This window comes from Pinus tabuliformis, chromosome 4_2 (genome assembly GCF_031772625.1).
Source record: "Pinus tabuliformis cultivar Carrire ecotype Pingquan chromosome 4_2, CPIR1, whole genome shotgun sequence".
Lineage (NCBI taxonomy): Eukaryota > Viridiplantae > Streptophyta > Pinopsida > Pinales > Pinaceae > Pinus > Pinus tabuliformis.
The window spans coordinates 869,577,958-869,597,324 of record NC_142304.1 but is presented as its reverse complement, the minus strand read 5'-3'; the positions used below and the strand labels follow the sequence as shown (position 1 = coordinate 869,597,324).

Genomic DNA, 19,367 nt, shown 5'->3' with positions numbered 1-19,367 from the left:
TCAACCAGCTTCCAAATTCAACTTTGGCCGCCAACTTCAACCTGCAGCTTGGGCCCTGTTGATTTGGGGTAGCATCAGATGTGCTCTAGCCACGAAATTTGGTGGAGAGGTTGGGGCACATGAGATCTCCAATACCCAGAAAGGGTTTGGGCAGATTTTAAACAGATCAAGAGATATTAAAATAATTAATATTTTTAATGGAATTCCTAAGTCTAAACTTAAGGAAAATAAAATATTAACGTGTATTAATATGAATCTGTGTTAGAATGGTCCAAAAGACATGGATCAAGCCAGATCTAATCTTAGCCGTTGATTAGGGACTTAATCTCGGTCGTTGAGATGTCAACAGGAAAAGTATAAGAGGAGACTTGAGGGGCACTTGGAGAACACACTGAGGGAGACCAGTTCATTCAATTTCTAGAGCGGGGTTTGCTGAGAAATTGAACCAGTGGTCTAGAGAGTAGTCAGGAGGCAGCAAGTACGGAACCGAGAGACGGGAGATCAGCATAGAGGCAGAAGAGGCAGACACAGAACCAGAGGAAGCCACACAGAGGCAACAGAGACTGCGCAGAGCCAGAAGGGCCTACGTCATCCACGCAGAGGCTGCAAGAGTGACGCAGAAGGCCAGAGAGGCTGCGCAGAGCCTCAGTAAGCTGACGCAAAGGGTTTGAGGCTGACGCTGAGGGTTTCAGGTTGACGCAGAGGTCAGTAGGGTCTACGCTGGATTCATAAGAACTGCTGAAAATTTGTCTATCTGTGGGTAAGCCAGTTTGGAACCCTGTTGTACTAGAAAATTGCTGAATATTAAAATCCTCCCTTGCTGCACCGATTTTCCCACATTTGGTTTTGCCGGGGACATTAGTCCAAAATAACTGTGTCAATGTGTGCATATGGTTGTTTCTGTATTACATTGTGATATCTGCAGCAATATTTATTTTAATTTGGATTTCAGAGATCTGTGGTTTGTGCTTTTTGAATTTTTGACCGGAGAATCCACAGTTGTAGAATTTCTGTCTCTGATTTATTTTAATGTTTGTTGAAGTAATTTCATGAATAACTTATGATGAAATAAGTAGGAAAAATAAATCAGTTGCTACAGTGATAGAATTTTCACATGGTATCAGAGCAAGTAATCAGAGACAGAAAGGGAAAATCAGTTATGGGTCGAGACCACGATGCAGAGGCATCCACCTCAGGGGACTCTCGCAAATTTTCAGAAAATTGCACAAGAGACAGAGATTTCGATTTCTCTATGTTGGCTTCCAGGTTGGAAGAAGAAGTGGCATGCATGATTAGTGTTGCATCATCAGAAGTATGGTATATAGACAGTGGAGCCTCGTGGCATATGACAAGAATCACGGAGTGTTTCTCAGAATATCGAGAAGAGAAGATGAACTTTCAGATCACCATGGGGAACAAGGCAAAGTGTACTCCAGTAGGAAAGGGTACCATAGTTTTTCAAACAGAATCGGGAAAGCAATTCCGTGCAGTGTTGCACGAAGCGCCCCCCCCCCCCCCCCGGTTCCAAGCCCCGAAGCGCGTCCCATACGGAAGCGCCTAGGAAGCTTGGCCGGAAGCGCGCTTCCGAAATTCGGAAGCGCGCTTCCGGATTTTTTAGCCGCTTCCTGGAAATTTGGAAGCGCTGGCGCTTCCGAAGCGCCGAAGCGCGCTTCGTACGGCGCTTCCCAGACGCTTCCCAGACGCTTCCCAGGCGCTTCCCAGACGCTTCCCAGACGCTTCCCAGGCGCTTCCCAGACGCTTCCCAGACGCTTCCAGAAAAGCTTCCGGAAAAGCATTTAGAAAATCGTTTTTTTTTCAATTTTTTTTTAAATTTTAGGTGAGTTTGCTTGTTGGGGGTGGGTCCACCTTGGGTTAGGGTGACAAATGAAAGCAAAAAAAAATATAAATATAGCAGATGCTCCCTCATGGTAATGTTAAATTCTTAAAGTAAAAGTGACATTCTCCTTTATTTTTCATTTTCATCCTTTTACTTAAATTTTTAACATTACCATGAAATGACTTAGAATGTTTGAGAGTGGTTCCAGCCTCATTGGACTTCATATGGAGAAAATAGAATTTCATATCCTATTCAAAATTCAGCAGACTTAACAGTTTTCAAGTATTCAGGATCAATGGGATTGTGGCATTTCATTAGATTATATCAAGTATGAAGGTATGCGATTAGCATTTAATCAAGAGCACCAAGCCCTATATGTACCCTGGTGTTGGTGGTGTTAATTGTTGAACTCCTTTGTCACGCGGCACGCCCTTAGCAAAAAATTACCTTTCAATCAAGTCAAAATCATCGATCAAACATGTTAAGCTTTTTCTACCATATTTTAAGTCTTGAATTAGGTAGTTTGATCAAAATTGGGCAATGTTGACTAATATCCCTAGACAATCGAGGTAGAGGCAAAGGCTAGACAAGAGGAGAAGAATCTAGATTCTAGATCATTAATGTACAATGGATGTTATATCTATCTTGATTTATGCAAAAATATGCATGTTTTCATGTCTTCTACAATTAATTTGGTATTTGGGATGTTTGTTTTGAGTATAAATGCAAAAAGATATAAAATATATATATATATAGCAGACGCTTCCGTGGACGCTTCGCTTCCTAGATTTTTGGAAAATGACGCTTCGGCGTCCCCGCTTCCAAAAAACGCTTCCGCTTCGCTCCCGCTTCGTGCAACATTGGTTCCGTGCCACAAATATACTGCATGTACCAGGATTGGGGATGAACTTACTTTTCATGTCACAACCACAAGGCAAGGGCTATGGCGTCTACTTCATCAAGGAAAAGGTATACGTCAAACACCCAAGCTGGAAAAAGAAAGTGCAGATCGGAATCAAAAGTAATCGGTTGTATAGACAACAACTAGAATCTCCAATGGCACTAATAAGCAGTCATGGGGACAAAGACCTGAACGAACTATGGCACAGAAGGATGGGTCACTGGCACCATGGAGCTCTGAGAATTCTCAGGAGCACTCTAACAGGAGTTCTGGATATGAGTACGGAACGAGATGATGTATGCAAGGGATGCGCTCTAAGAAAGTATGCCAAGGCAGCATTTCCTAGGAGCAACCACAAGGCCAAGAGTGTACTAGGATTGATACACTCAGATATCTGCGAACCTATGTCCGTCAAAGCTCTCAGCAGTGCCAAGTATTTCCTTACCTTCATTGATGACCACTCGAGGAAAACTTGGAACTATTTCTGAAAACAAAGGATGAGGTTTTTTGTCGATTCCAAGAGTTCAAGGCTCTAGTAGAGAATCTGACAGATAAGAAAATAAAAGTCTTACGCTCAGATAATGGTGGAGAGTATGTCGATAAGGACTTCACCGATTATTGCAATAAGGAAGGCACCAGAAGAGAGTGGACAGCTCCCTACAATCCGGAGCAGAATGGGGTGGCAGAAAGGAAAAACAAAACTATTGTAGAAGCAGTTAGGGCCATGTTGTATGATCAGGAATGCCAAAATTCCTGTGGGCGGAAGCATGCAACACAGTTGTCTACGTTCAGAACAGGACTCGTCATCGAGCACTGGGCAAGATTACTCCAGAGAAAGTCTTCACTGGGAAGACACCTAAAGTCAGTTATTTCAGGATTTTTGGGAGTTTGCCATATTGTCGCATACCCGGAGAAAAGAGGAAGAAGCTGGATCAGACTGCAGAAAAGGGGTATCTGGTAAGATATAGCGAGAACGCTAAGGCATACAGGATCTATCTTCCAGGGAGCAGGAAGGTAGTAGTATGACGAGATGTAAAGTTCATGGAGGATAGAACTTTCAGAACATCTCGCGAAATGCCTTCCAAGGAGTAGTCGAAAGAGGATCCGTTGGTCATGCCTCTTCAACCAACGGAAGTGAAGAATTCTTCCTCAGATCAGGAAGATTCTCAGGATGAGGAAGAGGAGCAAACAGAAGCACCTATTGGCAGAGGAAGAACCAGCAAGGAACTTCATCAGATTCTGCGTGATGCAGAGAACTTCATCGGAGAGCCAAGGAACACTAAAAGGGAGTGAAAACAGCCAGACAGGTATCAGGCATTAGTAGCTCAAGATGGAGAGCCTGCCAGCTTCAAGGAGGCAGCTCAGCATCAGGTATGGCTAGATGCGATGGTGGAGATGTGTAACTCCATAATGGTAAACGATGTCTAGGAGGTGGTGTCAAGGCCTCAAGACAGATTTGTGGTAGGTTCAAGATGGATCTACAAGATCAAATATGATGCAAATGGCAATGTTGAAAAATACAAGGCCAGGTTTGTGGCTAAGGGGTATACTCAAAAGAAAGGGATTGACTATCAGGAAACCTTCGCCCCAGTAGCCAGGTATACATCTATTAGGACCGTGATATCTCTTGCAGCCCAGATGGGATGGGAGATCCATCAGATGGATGTCAAGACGGCATGTCTGAACGGGGTAATAGAAGAAGAAGTATACATTGAACAACCAGAGGGCTTTGAAACTCATGAGAAGAGGTCTCATGTATGCAGACTAAAGAAAGTCTTGTATGGGCTAAAGCAGGAACCAAGAGCGTCGTATGGGCGAATAGATGGCTACTTGCAGAAGATGGGGTTTGTCAAGAGTGACGCGGATCTGAATCTCTACTATCTGGTCGTAGAGAGAGAACCACTTATCTTAGTATTATATGTGGATGATCTCTTCCTGACAGGATCATCCAGACTTATCGAAGACTGCAAGAAGAATATAGCCACAGAGTTCGACATGAAGGATCTAGGACGAATGCACTATTTCCTAGGGTTGGAAGTTTGGCAGCAGAAAGGAGAAATTTTCCTTGGGAAAGGAAGATATGCTACAGAAATCCTGAAAAGGTTCGAGATGGGAGACTATAGACCTATGGCTACGCCAATGATCACCAACTAGAAGAAGATTGATGCATCAAAAGACAAGGATGTCGATCCCACCCTATACAGACAGCTCATAGGGCCCTTGATGTATCTAGTCAATATCAGGGCAGATATTTGCTATGCTGTCAACACCCTCAATCAGTTCATGGTGGAACCAAAGAGGGCTCACTAGGCAGCAGCCAAGCACGTTCTCAGGGATTTACAGGGAACAGTTGATTATGGGCTCTTGTACAACAAGGGGAAGGATATCAAGTTGAGTGGATTTACTGATGCAGATTGGGCAGGAAGTTCAGTGGATCGGAAAAGTACCTCTGGGTATGGTTTCAACATTAGATCAGGAATGACCTCCTGGTGCAGTAGGAAACATTAGTTTGTGGCTCTGAGCTCGTCTGAGGCAGAATATATGGCAGCAAGCACAACTTCGTGTGAGGCCATACGGCTTAGAAAACTGCTTGTAAACCTATTCAGAAGAAATATGGAGGCAACCAGGATCATGTGTGATAATCAAAGTTGCATCAAACTCTCTGAGAATCCAGTATTCCATGATATGTCGAAGCATATTGATAGTTGATGTCACTTTGTCAGAGATTGTGTCCAACGAGGAGTTGTACAGTTGAGCTACACTCCTACAGGGGAACAAGTGGCAGATATCCTCACCAAGGCCCTTGGAAAGTCAAAATTTGACTACTTCAGGGAAAAGATGGGGATGGTAAAGAACCCCTTTCAGAAGTAGTGTGTTAGCAGCACGAATGAAGAGGGAGTTGCAGTGCAGATGCAGTGTTGGGAGAAAGGACCAACAGCAACACAGATGCAGAGGGAGTTGCAATGCGGATGCAGTGTTGGGAGAAAGGACCAACAGCAGCACAGATGCAGAGGGAGTTGTCGTACAGATGCAGCAGTGGTAGTAGCAGAGTCATGGGCAACAATACAGGAGGCAGCAGTGCAGAGGATGTTGGGCAGGAAGGCCTAGCATCAGCACAGGTACCGATGCTGGATGATCAGAGTAATACTCAATGAGGAGTATTGCTAGAGCACATTCCTCGCTAAGAGGGAGTGTTGATTTGGGGTAGCATCGGATGTGCTCTAGTCACGAAATTTGGTGGAGAGGTTGGGGCACTTGAGATCTCCAATGCCCATAAAGGGTTTGGGCAGATTCTAAACAAATCAGGATATATTAAAATAATTAATATTTTTAATGGAGTCCCTAAGTCTAAACTTAGGGAAAATAAAATATTAATGTGTATTAATATGAATCTGTGTTAGAATGGTCCAAAAGACATGGATCAAGCCAGATCTAATCTTAGCCGTTGATTAGAGACTTAATCTCGGCCGTTGAGATGTCAACAGGAAAAATATAAGAGGAGGCTTGAGGGGCACTCGGGGAACACACTAAGGGAGACTAGTCAGTTCAATTTCTAGAGCGGGGTTTGTTGAGAAATTGAACCGGTGGTCTGGAGAGCAATCAAGAGGCAGCAAGTACGAAACAGAGAGACGGGAGATCAGCACAGAGGCAAACGCAAAGCCAGAGGAAGCCACGCAGAGGCAGCAGAGACTGCGCAGAGCCAGAAAGGCCTTCGTCATCGACGCAAAGACTACAGGAGTGACGCATAAGGCCAGAGAGGCTATGCAGACCCTCAGTAGGCTGACGCAGAGGGTTTCAGGCTGACGCAGAGGTCAGTAGGGCCTACATTGGATTCAAAAGAATTGTTAAAAAATTGTATATCTATGGGTAAGCCAGTTTGGCACCCTGTTGTACTAGAAAATTGCTGAATAATAAAATCCTCCCTTGCTGCACCGGTTTTCCCACATTGGGTTTTTTCGGGGACATTAGTCCAAAATAACTGTGTCAATGTGTGCATATGGTTGTTTCTGTATTACAGTGTAATATTTGCAGCAGTATTTATTTTAATGTTTGTTGAAGTAATTTCATGACTAATTTATGATGAAATAAGTAGGAAAAATAAATCAGTTGCTGCAGTGATAGAATTTTCACATTGTAGTAGCAACAGAAACCCTAATTTTGGCATGTGTTAGCTCTTCAAAAAGACTTCCCTCAAACAAGCCAAGGCCTCCAAAATCAAACTAGATCAAAACAGAGTATTTGACTCTCCTGCAACTTGGATCTGCAATTCAGACCTGCAATTTTCGGTCTCCCTTGAAGTTGCAGAAACCCTAAATTTCGTGCGTGAGAGAGAATAAAGCCCAAAAACAAAATTTCTTCGACTTTCTTGAGATCTTCTTGCCTTCTAGACCTTCGCACTTGCTTCCTTGATGCTGCCAGCTTTAGATCAAACTTCTTGATGAGAGAGATCAAATTGGTGCTTAATAAGGTTGATGCTACTTTGATTTATACACATCTATGGGGTTCAAATTCCTTCTTTTGGGTCGGCTTGTCATTTCATAGGCCAACTTGTGCTTGGAGGCTTCTAGGACTTTCTAGACTCAAAATCAATATATTTTACATGTTACATCTTGCCCAATAAGGTCTTATATAAATGATAAAGACTCTTTTGACTCAAGAAAAATATTCTTTCGACATAACAAATCCTTCAAGCATGAAGAACATGTGAATGAAACCCATGCTCAAAATAATATTTTTCTTTCTTCCTTTTCTTGTAACGTAAGAAATACATAATGATTTGAGTACATTGACAATTATGAAGACCAAAATTAGTTACATTTTCAATTAGGCCACTTTAATAACTATGACGCATTATTCCATGCATTAGACATTAAGAAAAAATCAGAAATTCGTCATAAAAGAGCACCTACAAGTAAGTGAAGAGCATATCCATCCATAACAATGCCATATAAAAGCTCAAAAAATTAGACAAAATTATTCACATCAAAATGCATCCATAATCACCGAAAATCCTCCACGAAATGCAAGTTCGAATTTTCTAATGAGGTCGAAAATCCAAGAATTGATGGTGAGATCTCAAATGAGGTCCCCCAAATATATACAAGACTTATGAGGTCGAATTACAAATGTACAAGCCCTTCTAACATGTAGAAAATGCTAAGTAATCCACCCATGATTACAAGCCAACCATGATAGCTTTTAAAATTTAATTTATCTCTCTCCCAATCCCACGCAAGGCTGACGCCATGCATGTGAAGAGGCTTAGAGATGTAGCGTTGAGGCCTCTTCTACTAGAACTGTGGTAGAGGGACTCAAAAATAATGATGAAGAGGGTGATACCCTCTACAAAACATCTTCGGGGCCCCTATTTTGGGCTTGGGGCTCCAAATGGGTCTCATGGGTCTCCAACTAGCTCAAAATCATGTCCATGCTCCATCAATCGGGGCTCAAAGGATGACACATGCCCTCCCATGTCTTCGTAGGAAAGACAACCTCCTCTAGGCCTTAGATCAGCTGCCAAGTGTCGGGTGCAATGTGTAGCCGGCTAGGGCATCTTGGTCCAAGTGCACCATCATCTCGAATAACTGGGGTAACGAACAAGCAAATTATGGTGTTGAAGAAGCCAATTTTGTGGCAATCAATGCTCTACATGAATGGAGGCCCATGGCTCTCAACACTCACCCTACAAATTCCATCATGATCCTTTGGAGGGCTTGGATCCCGTATAGGGAGGTCAAGTCCAAGATGAAACCCATCTGCAATCCTATACAAAATCCAATGCATCTCCTCACCTTCAGATACAATAATTCATTAGTGTAATTGATTGAACAAGCTTGCTTAATCAAGGGCAGAAGTGAGACTTCATAGCGAGTTTCCCTTCCAAATTTGTGGCTTTGAACATGTAACAATGTTACCTCCCTGGGTAGGAGTGGTTAATGAAGGACCCTATTAAGCGATTTCAACTTCTAAGGGAATGACATGTCCAAGGTACATCCTTCAAATGGCAGGTGTCATGTGAATAGTGATGGGACGAAGTGGGGACAAAGGGAAAGCTCCAAGCCACATGCCATGTACAAGGGTAGCTATGATAAGGGAAGCCCAAACATTGGGTATATAAATGTAAAGAGGGAGCATATGTAGATGCATGAGTTACCCCAACCTTTGTTTTTCCACTCCTCTTATGCCTTTTGCTTTTTATTGATTTTTCTTTTGTATCATTACTTGACGTTCCCATGATAAGAGCATGCTTTGTATGATGTGGCAACGTTTATTACCCCCTTAATGTGGGGCAATTCATCACCCACCAGGGGTTGGTAGTCAAGACATGCAAGGATTCCTCTCCATTACATCGTAGGGCACAGTTGGCCCCAAGAATCGGTGAAGGCCATAGATGAAGGGGAAGAGTTCATGCTTATATTTTTCCCAAGTGACTTTTATGTGTACTGGCCATCTTTTGCATTTTATGATTATATTTTTTATTGGTTCTTGCTTGTGGCCATTTCTGCTTTTAATCTTTTGTTATTGCATCAACCTCCCAAGGCATCATTTTCAGGCCCAACCCAAGGTGTGGACAAGGGGAAGGGGATGCTAACACCTTGTGGACCCAATGGACAAATGTGGACCTAGATAGGGAAAATGTTAAAAGGGATTGTAATGAGCGGACGGGGATGAGATATATGATATCAAGAAGCAGGGCCACGCAACCAAAATCAGGGTTTCTTATGTAGTGCCCTTCCTAAAGCTATGAGTTAATAAAGGAGACGACAAGACTAGGATTAGGGATTAACCCCCCAATTAAGGCAACGAAACAAAACTACAGTCAAAGCCCTTCCTCCTTCCAAGCTACCCAGTAATCCATACCCAAGTAGTTGTCAGGGGCTTTTGCTGTCGACTGAAGGAAGATACATCGGAAAGGAAAGCTCTCCAAAGGGATACCCCACTTTTGGTGGGCTACAGGGCTAATGAGGGGTGTAGAGCTCAGGGTAAGCATCTTTCCACGCACTTCATTATGTCCCAGCCAATCTTTTGCATTTTATCATTATGGCTCATGCTCTTTCTTTTCTTTCTGCTACATCAACCTTTTAGGGCAAAGTTTTCGAGGCCCTACTCGAGGATGTGGAAAATAGGGAACCAATACTAGCAATAGATAGAAGTCAACCTAAAGATGGGACATGGATATAAGGGAGGGGTGGAAAGTGTTAAGAATGGATTACCAATGACACGCAACACCAAAGCTTCAAGGAAGGTCACACTGGAATAGGGACAGAGGATAACCACCAAGGTGAAGCATGGGAACAAGAATACAACCAAAAGCAATCTATCATCCAATTCAACCTATGATCCATACTAAGATGCTCTTAGACATAAAATGAAAGCACTTGATTACAAAAATGGTTAATGTGCCTTACTATAGATGACTCACCTTCATCTAATGATTAGGCTAGATGAGATAAAGCATTGATCGAAGAATGGAAGAAAGGACTTTTAGAATAGCTATTTGTGGATCATCATAGGGCTACTGACTAGCAAGCTAAGCAAATAGGAGAAAAAATTTCCTATAGTGGTTACCCACTTGAGTGGGTAACAAGGATAAAGTCCATTACCCCAAGTTATGAATTTCATAAGATTCAATTTGATGAGCATTGAACAAGTTTCGCAATCAACATTTAAGCTCATTCAAGGACTCCACAAAGGGAAGAAACCCTTTCTTTATAAATTTTTGAAAATTTGTTGCTTGTAGGGTGAAGCAAGTAGCATTATAAAGGCATTCCAAAGTTCATCTTGGTGACTCCACTTCATTTAACGTACAATGGCATTCCACATTTCAGATTTGAAGTAAAGAGACATGGCTTCATTGTTGGAAGCAAAGTTGCTTGGTCCTTTAAATTTCTCATCCATCTATGAATACCCACATGAATTCAATTATAAACTATGGTAGAAGCATGCTCTAAGATTCTTTGGAGATCATAATCTTTGTTTTAAAAAACGGCCGACTCGGGACCGACTCGGCCGAGTTGGTCCAAGCAAGGCCTAAAATATACGACTCAGCCATGGATTCGGTTCGGCCAGTCGAGTTAATACCGAGCTAGCCGAGTTGTCTAACAACTCAACCGGCTCGATATTAACCCGGCCGGCTCAGCCGAGCCCACTCTAACTCGGCCAAGTTAGTGACAGCAGCCCATATGAAACCCGAATCAGCGATTTAAAAAAAAAAAAAAAACTTTTTTTGGGGACTCCAAACTGGTTTTAATTTTGCCTATTTAGTCTTTGGGGTCCATTCCCCTCTCCTAAACCCTATTTAACCCACTCAACCCCTCTCATTCTCTCACAGCCATCTCATGCATTTGAGTGAGAATTTTAGTGAGAGTTTGTAAGGAGTTGTTGAGTTTGTTTTTGGAGCAGCAGTGAGGAGTCTTGGACAAGCATTGTAGCTAGAGTGAGGAGCTTCTTGGGCAGCCATTTGGAGCAGCATTGAGGAGTTGGTTTCTTGGAGCAAGCTTGAGGAGGCAGTTTGTGCCTGGAGGTATTTTTTTTTCACTTGTAAAAATTTGTTTTTTTGCTTATTAAATTTTATGTGCAAATCTAGAAATCCTAAAGTGTCTTTTTTGTGAAAAAATGAACATTGAATCAATGTTTTTTTTTTTGCTTTCATTTTCTGATTGTTTGCTTTCATTTCCAAGTCAAAAAATGGCACCTAGAGTGAAAGACGCTACTTGGGCATATGTTGATATGGTTGATAGTCAAATGCATTGCAAATCTTGCCATAGGAAAATTAAGGAAGGTCCTGGGGGCATTAATAGGCTGAAACAACACTTGGTAGGGATTAGAGGCCAAATTACTCCATGTACCTCACTAGAAATTGGGGAGATTAGGAAGGATTTGTTAGCCAACTTTGAGAAGTTTAAAGAAGATAAGGCTAGGCAAAAAGAGTTAGAGGCTGAAATTGGGAGGAAGAGGAATATACAAAAAATGTTGGCTACCAACCCCCATTTTGATTTTGAGGGTTCTTCCTCTATCCCTTGTACTGATGCATCCAACCCCTTCCGATATGTTCCTCCCTCTTTTGAGTCTATTCAAGAAAAGGGAAAGGGTAAAATGAAAAAGGGTGATATGAATATCAAAAGTTATTTCACTCCCTCCTCTCCATCATATGCACATGGTCCTCAACCTAGTAGAAGTCATTTGCAGCCCACTTTAGATGACCATTGGAAGAAAGAATTGAGGGAGATTGCTTGTGATTACATAGCTAGATGGTGGGATGATGTTGATATCCCCTTCAATGCTTCCCGTTCGCCATATTATGAGCCTATGTTTGATGCCATACATGCTGCTGGAGAAGGCTTCAAAGGCCCTACTATGCATGAGATAAGGGGATATCGTTTGTAGAAAGAAATTGCCTCCATTAATGAGTATTTGAAAGATTTCAAGGACTCATGGGCAAGAACAGGATGTACCATCATGTCAGATGGATGGACTGATCAAAGAAACCATACCATCATAAACTTTCTTATCTTCTGCCCACAGAGAACCATGTTTCTAAAATCAGTTGATGCATCTAATAAGGTAAAAGATGGACAATTGTTGTTTCAGCTATTGGATGAGGTTGTTGAGGAGGTGGAGGTGGCTAATGTTGTTCAAGTCATCACAGATAATGCCTCTAACTATGTTCTTGCTGGTAAATTGTTAGAGGAAAAGCACAGAACCATCTTTTGGACCCCATGTGTTGCACATTGCATAGACTTCATGCTTGAGGATATTGGCAAATTAGATTAGGTCAAAAACATTGTAGATCATGCCAAAAGCATAACAAAATTTATCTACAATCATTCATGGATTTTGAGTCTGATGAGGAAACACACAGGGGGCAGGGATATTATTAGGCCTGCCATCACTAGATTTGCTACTCATTTTTTGACATTGCAATCTATGCTTTCACAACATAGAAACTTGCAAAAGATTTTTTCCAGTGAAGAATGGAATCAAAGCCAGTGGTCTCACAAACTGGAAGGCAAAGAATTGAAAAAGAAAGTTAATGAAGAAATATTTTGGAGAAAGGCAACAAAGATTGTGAAGCTTGCTGAGCCACTGGTTAAGGTGTTGCGGTTGGTGGATGGGGAAAGATTGGCTATGGGCTTCATTTATGAGGCTATGGATCAAGCAAAGGAGCAAATAAAGAGGGCATACAAGGATAAAGTGGCTAAGTATGGGCCCATTTGGGCAATCATTGATGAAAGATGGAACAATCAACTCCATTGCCCTATACATGCAGCTGCATATTTTTTGAACCCACGGTATCATTATAAAGCTAAGGCGACAAGAGCTTTGAAAGATGGATTGATTCACTGCGTTGATCACATGATCCCATTGGAGTGTGATCAACTGGAGATACACCGACAGGCCACAACCTTCAACAGTGCCTCAGGTACCTTTGGGAAGAACCTAGCAAAGATTGCAAGGGAAGTAGATGAGCCAAGTAAACAAAGATTTCAATTTTCAAATTCTTAATACTTATTTCGTTAAATCGTTTATAATTTGAAAGTTGGATATAATTTGTAATTTTGTTGAGCTAACTCATTACACTCCTATGTTTTTTGCAGCACAATGGTGGGAGGCTTTTGGTAGCCATTGTCCTGAATTGCAAAGGTTTGCAATTCGTATTTTGAGTCAAACTTGCAGTGCTACTAGGTGTGAGCGCAATTGGTCTGTCTTTGAGAGGATTCACACAAAGAAGAGAAACCGTTTGGATCAAAAACGGTTAAATGATCTAGTCTATGTCCAATACAACCTCCGGCTCAGACGCAACCAATTGCTGAACAAAAGACCTGATTCAGATCCCATTGTGTTGGACGACATTGATCCAACATCAGATTGGGTAGTGGAGAGTCATCCAGCAAAGTTTGATTCTGATGAGGATCTTGATTTGGATTTACAGGTGGAGGCAACACTCGAACATAATGTTCAGTTGAATGCAAATCCTGATCCACTTGTACCATCCTTAGGGCCACCCCCAAGTCCTCCAGTTGCAGGCGCTTCTTCTATGGAGCCACGACAGAAGTGCATATCTCATCTATCTCAGCTTGCAGCTGCTACACAGCCTGCTAGTGCTACCACTTCTACAGTTGCAGTTGGAGATGATGATGAGGAGGAGCCATGGAGCCCCATGTCTAACTCTGATGATGATCCAGAGATTGATCCACGTGATCTCGGCCAATGTTGTTAAAAGCGCGATCGGGATTAAATCGGCGCCGGGAATAAAGCGGAAAAAATCGGCAAAAGCGGGAAAAAAGCGTTTGGCAAAAAAATATTCATTTTTTTTCATTTTTTTTCAATTTTTTTAATATCTAAACCATCTACAACATAAAATAAATACATTGACACATAAATATGATAAAAAAAACTAATATATAAGATGTTTAATATCATTTCTAGCGCTAAAATCACACATAACATTGAATCATGTCCTGAATAGTAAGTCCTGAGTCCCAACTCAGCCTCAAAATATCAACAAAAAATATGATAATGTATCTCATCATGTCATAATGTCATATACAATAAAATGAAAGTCTAATCCTATTAATTTCCTCTGCCCCTCTTGCGAGAAAATGGCACAACTTTCTCTTTCCCTCTAGATGTAGAAGCTGGTGCCTGTGCTGGTGGAAATGGCAGTGGAGTCTGACGTGCTCTAGAAGCTGAAGAACTAGTAGTAGCAGCTACAGGAGGCTGAGGTAGACGGAGACCACGTCCTCTACTGGTGGTAGTGGTAGCCCGGGTAGGCGGTGTCACCTCCTCCTCCTGCTCCTCCTCCTCCACCTGCTCCTGCTCCTGCTCCTGCTCCTCCTCCTCCTCCCCCTCCTCCGCCCCCTCATCCTGCACTAACCAATCATCAGTGGGATCCATGAGAGGCCTCTCGGTCTCAACCCTCCATTCAGCAGTGGTGTCAATGCCATCCAATGAGATGGCTTCCATATCAGGTGTCCTCTCTAGTTGCCTCACCCACAATCGAAGATTGTAGTAGACATAGACCATGTCATTAAGTCTATGGGACTCCAACCTGTACAAAGTTCATGAAATAATAATTAATAATTAATATTATAAAAAAAATATTGTTTAAAACTTTAATGAATTCAAAAATTTATTTGGAAATTTGCAATATTTTAAATGTTTAAGTGTTAACCTATTGCGCTTCTTGTTGTGTATTTTTTCAAATACACTCCAATTGCGCTCACATCCTGAGGAGCTGCATGTTTGGCTGAGGATGCGTACGGCAAGCTTTTGCAAAAGGTGTACTCTGCCACCATACATCTTCCACCATGCGTCTACAACAAAATTACAAATAAAATTTTAAATAAACATAAGAAAAAAATGGAATTTGAAGAGACAATGAAATTTGAAACAAAGTTACAAAGTACAAACTAAAAAATACCTGGCATTTTAATCGTCCTATCAGTGACAGCCATCTCAAAGCCAAATGTGCCACCTGACATCTTATAAATCTCAATTTGTCTAGAGATCTCTATACGTTGTTCTGGAGATCTCACCATCTTCTGGACACAGGTTAATAATCCTTCCACGACCTCAGCATCAAAATCAAACCCACATGCATAAGAAAATGCAGGGTTCAGGAAAAGCCCAGCAGCATGAATGGGACGATGGAGTGTGTTGTTCCATCGCTCATCAATCACTTCCCATAGAAGGAGTTGTTTCTGAAACCCATCATCTCCCTTATCATCATAGTAGGACCGAATGGCTTCTTTGGCCCTGTCCATGGCTTCATACAAATAGCCCATTGCGGGCTTCTCACCATCAACCAACCGAAGAACCTTTACCAAAGGTTCAGTAACGGCGCACACCTCCTGCACTCCCGCCCAGAAGTCTTCCTGGTATGAAACTAGTCTGCACACGGCCTCTCCTTCTGGTTTGCGGCTCATTGACGAAGCACGCCACTCCTCTGAAAGAAACATTCTCTTCAAATCCCACATAGAATTCAAGAGGGATTGAAGAGATATGAAACTCGTCGCAAACCGTGTAATGGCGGGGCGCACCAACTCTTTGTTGTTGGTGCATTTTCTCATCAAGCTAAGCACAGATGTATGATTGTAAATAAATTTTGTGATGCTTTTTGATGAGTCAACAATATCTTTGACAAAGGGAATTTTCCCTATGTCCTCTAACATCAAATCAATACAATGGGCAGCACAAGGTGTCCAAAATAAAGTAGGATGCCTGTCCATAAGCATTCTACCAGCAGCAACATAATTTGCAGCATTGTCCGTTATGACTTGGACAACATTTTCTGCACCCACCTCCAAAATAAACACATCCAGCAAATCACATAAAGTTCTTGCATCTTTGATTTGATGAGTTGCATCAATAGATTTGATAAACATAGTCCCCTTGGGACAACTAACCAAGAAGTTTATAAGGGTTCTCCCCTTTTGGTCAATCCAACCATCTGACATAACAGTGCATCCTGTTTGTGCCCATGATGCCCTAAAATCCTCCAATCTTTGGGTGCAGTCACGCTTTTCCTCTTGAAGAATCCGGCCTCTGAAATCATGATAAGAAGGGATTTTGTACCCCGGGCCAACACTGGCAATAGCATCAACAGCAGGTTGGAAAAATGGATTATTCCTTACAATGTTGAAAGGAATATCACTCTAGAGGAGAAATTTTGCCATCAACCTATCAGCTTGTTCTTTTTCAGTTCTTTTTAGCATTGAACCGATAGTTGGTTGTGAACCAGGTGTGGTTCGAGGAACAAAAAATGATGATGCAGCTACCGGATTGACTGACAGTAGACCAGTGCTGACAGCTGCAGTAGAACCAGTGCCACTTGGTCCACCTCCTTCAGCTGACCTTCTTAGTTGCCTTTTGAGTTCTTCTTTGGCCTCTCTAGTGTGCTCTAATTCTCCCAATGCTCTCATGGCTCTTTGGATAAGTTCAGGATTTGTATTTATACAGGGCCCCACATCACGTCCAGGGATTTGTGCAAGGTGGTACTTCAACCTGTACACCCCCCCGCTTATCTCCTTTCCACACAACTTGCAATTCAAGTTTTGTCTATCATTCGGAGCTTTAGGTTCACCATATTCCCAGAAAGGATCCAATTTCCTTGGCATGTTTGTTTTTGAATTTTGAATTTGCAAACCTATGGAAAAATAAGGATTAGGAAATAGGAATTTAGGATTACATAATACAAATTACAATTTAGCATTTACAAAATTACAAAATACAAATTTCCAAAATCCAAAGTTCCAAACCCAAGTTACCCAACCAAATGGCAATGCCAAAAAACAATGAAAAAACATAAACAATGTTTAAAAAAAATGAAAAATAAAATAAAATTGGTTCCCATACTCATACCAAGTTACCCATCCCAAATCAATGAAAAGATACAATAAATTCTTTAAAAACAAAAGGAAAATGGTGCCCACTGCCCATATGAAATTTGCCAACCAAAAACAATGAAAAACAAAGTTTTTAAACAAGGAAAACAAAAAAAAAATAATCTACATACCGTTTTTATGGAGAAATTTGTGATCTCCTCTTGAAATTCTCCAACAAGCACTTGGATTTGCTTCCAAACCCTTCAGCTCCTCTCTCCCAACACTTCTCCTCCTCCAACGCGCGCCCAAGTCAAAAATGACATTAAAAAAAATCGCATTTTGGCTATTATAACACGCTGCCCCGCGCCTCGCCGATTTTTTCCATAAAAATCGCGCTTTTTTCGAAAAAAATCGCGATTTTTTCAAAAAATCGCGCTTTTTTCAGAAAAAAAGCGCTATAAAAAAAAATCCGCCGATTTTTTGGGATAAAAAGCACGATTTATGCGTTAAGGTGAAAAAATCGCGATTTTTTGAAAAAAGCGATTTTATCGCGCTTTTAACAACACTGATCTCGGCTCCTCCGGCAATAGCCAGTAGTACTGGTCACAGTTTACTTTGGCTGTAGAGACCATTTATAGCCTCCTTTGTTATGTGTTTTTGTTTTGATCTCTATATCATGATCATGTATGTAATATGTATTGGTCCTTGGACAGTGCACTGGGTGCCATTTTGATATAATGGATATATTCATGAGCCTACTTTGATCATATGTTGTCTTATATCTATATTCTAATAATGTGTGTTTGGAAACATGAATGAAAATCTTTAAAATTATGTTTTTTAATAAAAAAATAAATATTTAATGTATTTTTTACAATGACCGAGTCATTGAAATCGAGCCGGCTGAGTCGATACCAAGTCGGAGTCGACCCTCAGCCGAGTCAGTGTCGGAGTCGGAGTTTTAAAATATTGATCATAATCACTCTCCATATTTTGCTGATGAATTCATGGAGATTAATGAAAAATTTAATCTTATCCATGAAAATTAAATTATGAATATGTTTGCATTTTCCATGAAGAGATATATGCAAGAGAATGTATGATAGGCTCAACCCAGGGGAGATAACTTCCTTTGCACATTTCTGCATGATTTTTCAAGATGCATCTCCTTGCAAAGATTACTACCACCATTGAGCTCAGCAATTTTTCAATAGAAATGAGCATTTTTGTTTCATTGTTTGTGCTTTCAATTATGTCATTGTATTTACTTGTTTATTTCATTGTTATAGCACATTTAACCTCTAATATAAGTGGGTTGGATAAAAAAAGATGGTATAACTGGTAGAAAGGTGACAACACCACACTCCAACTCCCTATTGTCCATTGCCCTAATACTCACAAATTAATGTGTACAATATTCATTTCTAATTATTTTGAGCAAATTGAACATTTGAAGCATTTCTTTACAGCAATTTTTCTAATTAAACAATTTATTTTTGTTTTCGAAGATTTTCAAAATTTGAACAGTTTACTTTTGACATTTGCGCATGTTTTGAAATTAGGAAGAAAAAATGTGTTTCCTTTCCATTTCAAAGAACTTCACTTTCCCGAGTTCAAAAGATTTTTTCTTAGTGACATTTGCAAGTGTTCTTTCTCAAAACTTAGGACTCTTAAAGCTTGAGTCACACTTGCATCGTGATTGTAAGTATGCAATCTTTAATATACTTGTGAAACGTGAAAAATAACATCTATTGCATGGAGATTGAAGCTTATGGATTAAATATTCACTATAGCAAACTTTTAAATGTAAACTTCCAAAAACAAGTTTCATTTTATAATTGACATTAGGAAAAGATGAAAGACATTTTCACTTATTTGTGTTGAGATTTGTATGTTTCCCACTTGTATAAATGTAGTGGTGTTTTTCTCACTTTACAAAGAGCAGTATTGTTCAGAAGTTCCAGATAGTTTACTGCAGAGTGAATTAAAAAAACCCACATTGATGGAACTAGAGCTTGAATGGTTGGAAAACTGAATTTCTTGATTTCGGGTGTTTGAAGTTTGAACAATTGATTGTGTGAGAATTCATCTAAGGCTAGCTATTTGCTTGGTGCTTCAGCAACAAGATTCTTACTTTTACCGATTTGTTGGAAGCATGAGAAACCATGAACTTCAATTTCGATCAGTGTTCACAAACAGCAGTTACAGATCAGAACACACCGATAAAGACTGCAATCTATGGGGAGAAATAATTTATGACAAAACCATTAAAGACTGCAATACTCCTTTAAAATCCAGCTCA

At 40.9% G+C, this 19,367-nt stretch overlaps 1 protein-coding gene across 1 annotated transcript in view; it reads right to left on the bottom strand.

The window, feature by feature from the left end:
* Window positions 1-19,367, bottom strand: part of LOC149172418 (putative protease Do-like 14) — a 349,659-nt gene that overhangs the window by 193,798 nt on the left and 136,494 nt on the right. The window lies entirely within an intron of this gene.